Raw genomic sequence first — 8,668 nt, forward strand, 5'->3', positions numbered from 1 at the left:
TCCATCTGCCAAATCTCATAATCAAAAAATGCAGCTATTGCTAACAAAATCCTCACAGACTTTAGCTTCGCTACAGGTGAGAAAGTCTCATCGTAGTCAACTCCTTGAATTTGTCGGAACCCCTTCGCGACAAGTCAAGCTTTATAGACAGTAATATTACCATCAGCATCTGTTTTTCTCTTGAAGATCCATTTATTCTCGACAGCCTTGCGGCTATCGGGTAAGTCTACCAAAGTCCATACTTGGTTATCATACATGGATCCCATTTCGGATTTCATGGCTTCTAGCCATTTGTTGGAATCTGGGCTCATCATTGCTTCCTCATATGTCGCAGGGTCTTCATCATTGTTATCCACAATTATGACATTTAGACAGGGATCATACCAATCAGGAGTGGTACGCTCCCACGTCGATCTGCGAGGTTCAGTAGCTTCCTCGTTCGAAGTTTCATGATCATCATCATTTGCTTCCTCTCCTATCGGTGTAGGCTGTACAGGAACATCTTTTGGCACTGCGCTACTCTGATCTATGAGAGAAGGTTCAACAACCTCGTCGAGTTCTACTTTCCTTCCATTCACTTCTTTAGTGAGAAACTCCTTCTCAAGAAAGGATCCGTTATTTGCAACAAAGATTTTGCCTTCGGATCTGTGATAGAAAGTGTACCCAATTGTTTCTTTAGGGTATCCTATGAAGACGTATTTCTCCGCTTTGGGTTCTAGCTTGTCAGGTTGTAACTTCTTTACATAAGCTTCGCAACCCCAAACTTTAAGGAACGATAGCTTAGATTTCTTACCAAACCATAATTCATACGGTGTCGTTCAAACGGATTTAGATGGTGCCCTATTTAAAGTGAATGCGGCTGTCTCTAATGCATAACCCCAAAACGATAATGGCAAATCGGTAAGAGACATCATAGATCGAACCATATCCAAGAGAGTTCGATTATGACGTTCGGACACACCATTGCGCTGTGGTGTTCCCGGCGGTGTCAACTGTGAAAGTATTCCACATTTCTTTAAATGCATGCTAAACTCATAACTCAGATATTCGCCTCCTCGATCAGAACGCAGAAACTTAATCTTCTTGTTACGTTGATTTTCTACTTCACTTTGGAATTCCTTAAACTTCTCAAAAGTTTCGAACTTATGTTTCATAAAGTAAATATAACCATATCTACTCAGATCATCCGTGAAGGTTAGAACATAACGATAATCACCGCGCAATGCTACACTCATTGGTCCGCACACATCGGTATGTATGATTTCCAACAAGTCTGTAGCTCGCTCCATTGTACCAGAGAATGGAGTCCTAGTCATTTTTCCCATTAGATATGCTTCGCATCTATCAAGTGACTCGAAGTCAAGTGACTCAAGAAGTCCATCGGAATGGAGTTTCTTCATGCGCTTCACTCCAATATGACCAAGACGACGGTGCCACATATAAGTAGAATTATCATTCAATTTAATTCATTTAGCATCAATGTTATGTACATGTGTATCACTACTATCGAGATTTAACAAGAATAAACCATTCATCTCAGGCGCATGACCATAAAAGATATTATTCATATAAATAGAACAACCATTATTCTCTGACTTAAATGAATAACCGTCTTGCATTAAACAAGATCCAGATATAATGTTCATGCTCAACGCAGGCACCAAATAACAATTATTAAGGTTTAAAACTAATCCCGAAGGTAGATGTAGAGGGAGCGTGCCGACGGCGATCACATCGACCTTGGATCCATTTCCAACGCGCATCATCACCTCGTCTCTTGGCAGGCTTCGTTTATTCCGTAGTTCCTGTTTGGAGTTACAAATGTGAGCAACCAAACCAGTATCAAATACCCAGGCACTACTACGATTACCAGTAAGATAGACATCAATAACATGTATATCAGATATACCTTTCTTTTTGATGAAGCCGCTCTTCAGATCAGCCAAATATTTGGGGCAATTACGCTTCTAGTGCCCCTTCTCCTTGCAGTAATAGCACACAGTATCAGGTTTAGGGCCAGCCTTAGGCTTCTCAGGAGGCACAACAACTTTCTTGCCTCCCTTCTTGAAGTTGTCCTTTTTAGGTTTGCCCTGCTTCTTGAAACTGGTGGTCTTGTTGACCATCAACACTTGGTTCTCTTTTCGTATCTCTACCTCAGCAGATTTCAGCATGGAGAAGAGTTCAGGTAACTCTTTGTTCATGTTCTGCATGTTGTAGTTCATCACAAAGTTCTTGTAACTAGGTGGCAGTGATTGGAGTACACGATGAATACCCAGCTGGTTAGGAATCACTATCCCCAAGTCACTGAGCTTCTTCGCATGCCCGGACATAACGAGCATGTGCTCACTAACGGAGCTACCCTCTTCCATCATACAGCCAAAGAAGTGTTTCGAGGCCTCATAGCTTTCCACGGCCGCATGAGTTTCAAAGATAGCTTTTAGCTCACGGACCAGCTCATAAGGGTCGTGGTGCTCAAAACGCTTTTGGAGCTCCGCCTCTAGGCTACACAGGATGGCACACTGAACTTGGGAGTACCGAGTTACCCGAGTCTCGTAAACATTCTTTACATCCTCAGATACTACAGGTGGAGGTGGGGGACCTAGCAGTGCTTCGAGCACATACTGCAGATTTCCACCAGTGAGGAAAATCCTCACATGACGGAACCAATCGGTGAAGTTGCTACCATTGCTTTTAAGCTTTTCTTTCTCTAGGAACTGGTTAAAATTGATGGTGGGGGCCACCATGATCTACAACATATTTGCAAAGAGTTTAGACTAAGTTTATGATAAATTGAGTTCAATTTTTATTCTTAAATTAACTAGGTGAACTCCCACTCAAAACAACATCCCTCGCATTGTCTTAGTGATCACACGAACCAAATTCACTACACCAAGTCCGATCTTCACGAGAAAAGATGTAGCTTCAAAGGCAAACACTCAAAGTGTTCATCATATCATTCATATGACTCATGCTCTACCTTTCGGTATCCCGTGTTCCGAGACCATGTCTGTACATGCTAGGCTCGTCAAGGCAACCTTAGTATCCGCGTGTGCAAATCTGGCTTGCACCCGTTGTATGCACATGTAGAATCTATCACACCCGATCATCACGTGATGCTTCGAAACGACAAGTCTTAGCAACGGTGCATACTAAGGATGAACACTTTATTATCTTGATATTTAGTGAGAGGGATCATCTTATAATGCTACCGTCGTTATCTAAGCAATACAAGATGCATAAAAGGATTAACATCACATGCAATTCATATGTGATATGATATGGCCCTTTAGTCTTTGCGCCTTTGATCTTCATCTCCAAAGCACGGACATGATCACCATCATCAACGGGCATGATCTCCATCATCGTCGGCGTAGCGTCAAGGTCAATGGCGCCGTCTTCATGGTTGTTCTCCCATGTAGCAACTATTACAACTACTTTGAAATAATACCTCAACATGAAATATAAAGACAACCATAAAGCTCCTGCCAGTTGCCACAATACAATGATGATCATCTCATACATATTCATCATCACATCATGGCCATATCACATCACCAAACCCTGCAAAACCAAGTTAGACGCCTCTAATTTGGTTTGCATATTTTACGTGGTTTAGGGTTTTCGAGTGAGATCCAATCTACCTACAAACATGAACCACAACGGTGATACTAGTGTTGTCAATAGAAAGAGTAAATTAAATCTTCACAATGGTGAGAGAGACAGACACCCGCAAAGCCACTTATGCAATACAAGTTGCATGTCGAGCGTGGAGCAAATCTCATGAACGCGGTCATGTAAAGTTAGCCCGGGCTGCTTCATCCCACCATCCCGCAAGATGCAAAGTACACTAACTAAAGACAACAAAAATATCAACGCCCACAAAACCATTGTGTTCTACTCGTGCAACCAATCTATGCATAGACACGGCTCTGATACCACTGATGGGTTTCGTAGCATAGAAAACAAAAAAATTCCTACCGCAAGAACGAATAACAAGCCAAGATCCAATCAAGAAGATGGTAGCAACGAGAAGATCATGAGACTAACCCTCGAAGATTCCAAAGCCTATGAGATTAGATCTCGTTGTTGATGTAGTCAATCACTTGACGCTTTCAAAAGCGCGTAGAAGATCTTGACGGTGCCACAGTCGGGCAGCACCTCCGAACTCAGTCACACGTTCGGTGTTGATGACGATGTCCTTCTCCCCGTTCCAGTGGGCAGCGGAAGTAGTAGATCCTCCTCGGAATCCCGACAGCACGACGGCGTGGTGTCGGTGGTGGTGGAGATCTCCGGCAGGGCTTCGCCTAAGCGCTACGGGAGAAGCCGGTGGAGGGGGCGGCTAGGGTTTGGGGAGAGGGGGCTCTTGGGGGGGGGCGCCGGCCTGGGTGCCCTGGGTGGTGCGGCTGGCTTGGTGGCCGGCCCCTCCCTCTCCTCCTCATTATATAGGTGGAATCCCTAGGGTTTGCCCAAAGGTTCGAATAAGACCCCAATTCAAATCCTTCCATATGAGCGAAACCTAGGGGGACAGGGACTCCTCCCCTTCCTTCTCCCTTGGCCGGCCAGGGTGGTGGAGTCCATGCACTTGGTTGGCTGGTTAGGGTTGGTGGAGTCCAAACGGGACTCCACCTTCCATGGTGATTTCTTCCGGAAGGTTCTAGAACATTCTAGCGCCTTCCATAAATGCACCGGATCATTTCCAAACTTGGAAAGTGACTTCCTATATATGAATCTTATTCTCCGGACCATTCCGGACTTCCTCGTGATGTCCTGGATCCCATCCGAGACTCCGAACAATATTCGAACTCCATTCCATATTCCATATCTACTTAAAACGACATCAAAACTTAAGTGTGTCACCCTACGGTTCATGAACTATGCAGACATGGTCGAGACTCCTCTCCGACCAATAACCAATAGCGGGATCTGGAGATCCATAATGGCTCCCACACATTCAACGATAACTTAGTGATCGAATGAACCATTTACATACGATACCGATTCCCTTTGTCACGCGATACTTTACTTGTCCGAGGTTCGATCATCGGTATCTCCATACCTTGTTCAACCTCGTTACCGACAGGTACTCTTTACTCGTACCGTGGTATGTCATCTCTTGTGACCTAGTCACATGCTTGCAAGCTAATCAGACGACATTCCACCGAGAGGGCCCAAAGCATATCTATCCGTCATCGGGATGGACAAATTTCACTCTTGATCCATATGCCTCAACTCACACTTTCCGATTACTTAATCCCATCTTTATAACCACACATTTACGCAATGGCGTTTGATGTAATCAAAGCATCCTTCCGGTGTAAGTGATTTACATGATCTCATGGTCGAAGGACTAGGTAACTATGTATCGAAAGCTTATAGCAAGTTTGAACTTAATGACTTGATCTTATGCTACGCTCATTTGGGTGTGTGTCCATTATATCATTCATTCAATGACATAACCTTGTTATTAATAACATCCAATGTTCATGATCATGAAACCATGATCATCTATTAATCAACAAGCTAGTTATACAAGAGGCTTACTAGGGACTCCTTGTTGTTTACATAACACACATGTATCAATATTTCGGTTAATACAATTATAGCATGGTATGCAAACATTTATCATAAACACAAAGATATATTATAATAACCACTTTATTCCTCTTGGGCATATCTCCAACAAGGTCATGCCGGTGTACCCGCACCACTGGTACCCGCCGCAGCCGCGATACGTCGTCCACATCGCCGAGGACGACCCCAACTCCTGCATCATCTACTGATCGGCGTGCGCCGAGCGATGGGGCCTGCCTGCTCAGCTCATGAATGCCACTAGTAGAAAGCACGGCTTTCGTCCAAAGCCCCTGGGAGCTTTAGTCCCGGTTTAAAAACAAACCGGGACTAATGAGCCGCATTAGTCCCGGTTCGAAAGGCGCGGGCGACGCCACCCTCTAGTCTCAGTTCATTTGGGGCCTTTAGTCCCGGTTGGTAATACCAACCGGGACTAAAGGGCTTGCGGTAGAGCGCGCTAGGGCCCGAGCACCTTTAGTCCCAGTTGGTATTACCAACCGGGACTAAAGGCCCATCTTTATATATATACCCTGCCCTGCCCAAGTGTGAATCACACTTAGCTTTTTCCATTTCTTAGCACAAGAGGTGTATGTTGCTTTGCTCTCTCTTCTTATGCACAAGAGGTGCTCGATGAAATGCCTAAGAGCATTTGCCACTAGAGTTCACACAAAACAAGCCACACTTAAGCATTTGCCTCTTTTTTTCCTTCTCGATCGAGGTTAACAACTTTATCCTTTCATCCGTCATTGATAAAATGCATGTGTGTATATATACATCGCTTCACTATTCATGATGTTCTGTAATGGTTTTTGAGAAGCTTAATTATATCATGCAGATGAATCGGCAATGGATGTACAGTGACCGACGCCATCACTAGTTCACTGCGGGCCTGAAATTTTTTATCGGTGTGGCTGAGAAAAACAAACGGGGTGGTTTTATGTATTGTCCATGTGTTAACTGTCAGAATAACATAAATTACTCTTCCTTGAAAACCCTTCAAACCCACCTGATGCGGTCCGGTTTCATGCCCAACTACAATTGTTGGACCAAGCACGGAGAAAGAGGGGTTATGATGGAAGACAATGAAGAAGAAGAGGATGATGACAACTATCCCATGTTCCCTGAATACGGTGATACTGCAACGGGGGAAGCAGAAGATCAAGAGGCATCAGATGAGCCTGCTGATGATCTTGGTTGGGCCATTGCTGATGCAAGGAGAGACTGTGAAACTGAAAAGGAAAGGTTGAAGTTCGACCAGATATTAGAGCATCACAACAAATTGTTGTACCCAACTTGCGAAGATAGCCAGAAAAAGCTAGGTAGCACACTGGAATTGTCAGAATGGAAGGCAAAGAATGGTGTGACTGACTCGGGATTTGAAAAGTTGCTGAAAATAATTAAGAAACAACTTCCAAGGGGTAACGAATTGCCCGCCAGTACGTACGAAGCGAAGAAGGTTGTCTGCCCTCTAGGATTAGACGTGCAGAAGATGCATGCAAGCATTAATGACTGCATCCTCTACCGCGGTGAGTACGAGAATTTAGATGCATGCCCGGTGTGCACTGCATTGCGGTATAAGATCAGACGAGATGACCCGGGTGATGTTGAGGGTTCCTGCCAAGGTTATGTGGTATGCTCCTATAATACCACGGCTGAAACCTTTGTTCAGAAATAAAGAGCACGCCAGGTTTTTGCGATGGCACAAAGAAGACCGTAAGAATGACGCGATGTTGAGACACCCCGCTGATGGGTCGCAGTGGAGAAAAATCGAGAGAGAGTTCTCGGACTTCGCAGATGACGCAAGAACTTAAGGTTTAGTCTAAGTACAGATTTCATGAATCCTTTTAGAGAGCAGAGCTGTAGTCATAGCACCTGGCATGTGACTCTATGTATCTATAACCTTCCTCCCTTGTTGTGCATGAAGCGGAAGTTCATTATGATGCCAGTGCTCATCCAAGGCCCAAAGCAACCCGGCAACGACATTGATGTGTACCTGAAGCCATTAGTTGATGAACTTCTACAGCTGTGGGCCGTAACAGGTGTACGTGTGTGGGACGAGCACAAACACGAGAAATTTGACCTACGAGCGCTGCTTTTCGTAACCATCAATGATTGGCCTGCTCTTGGTAACCTTTCAGGACAGTCAAACAAGGGATACAATGCATGCACGCACTGTTTAGATGAGACTGACAATATATATTTGGATAAATCTAAGAAGGTTGTGTACCTGGAGCATCGTCGATTTCTTATGCGTAACCATCCCGTAAGAAAGAAAGGCAAGCATTTCAAAGATGAGACAGATCACCGGAAGAAGCCTGTCCACCGTACTGGTGCTGATATATTTGGTATGGTCAAGGATCTAGAAGTAATCTTTGGAAAGGGTCCTGGCGTACAGTCTGTTCCGAATGACGCTGCCGGACATGCAGCCATGTGGAAGAAGAAATCTATATTTTGGGAGCTTCCCTATTGGGAAGTCCTAGAGGTCCGCTCTTCAATCAACGTGATGCACGTGACGAAGAATCTTTGCGTGAACCTGCTAGGCTTCTTGGGCGTGTACGGGAAGACAAAAGATACGCCGGAAGCACGGCAGGACCTGTAACGTATGAAAGAACGAGACATCATGCATCCAGAGAATGAGACAGATAAAGGACGTCATTACTCCAGCTACGCTCTTACAAAAGCAGAGAAGGAAATCTTTTTTGAATGCCTAAGCAGTATCAATGTCCCGTCTGGCTTCTCGTCCAATATAAAGGGAATAATAAATATGGCAGAGAAAAATTCCAGAACCTGAAATCTCATGACTACCACGTGATAATGACGCAATTGCTTCCAATTGCATTTAGGGGGCTTCTACCGGAAAATGTTCGAGTACCCATTGTGAAGCTATGTGCATTCCTCAATGCAATTTCTCAGAAGGTAATCAATCCAGAAAGTCTACAGAGGTTGGAGAATGATGTGGTCCAATGTCTTGTTAGTTTTGAGCTGGTGTTCCCACCATCCTTATTCAAAATTATGACGCATCTCCTCATTCACCTGGTCGATGAGATTTCCATTCTCGGTCCTATGTTTCAACACAGTATGTTCCCCTTTGAGAGGTTCA

The sequence above is a fragment of the Lolium perenne genome, chromosome 2, assembly GCF_019359855.2.
Source record: "Lolium perenne isolate Kyuss_39 chromosome 2, Kyuss_2.0, whole genome shotgun sequence".
NCBI classification, from domain to species: Eukaryota; Viridiplantae; Streptophyta; class Magnoliopsida; order Poales; family Poaceae; genus Lolium; species Lolium perenne.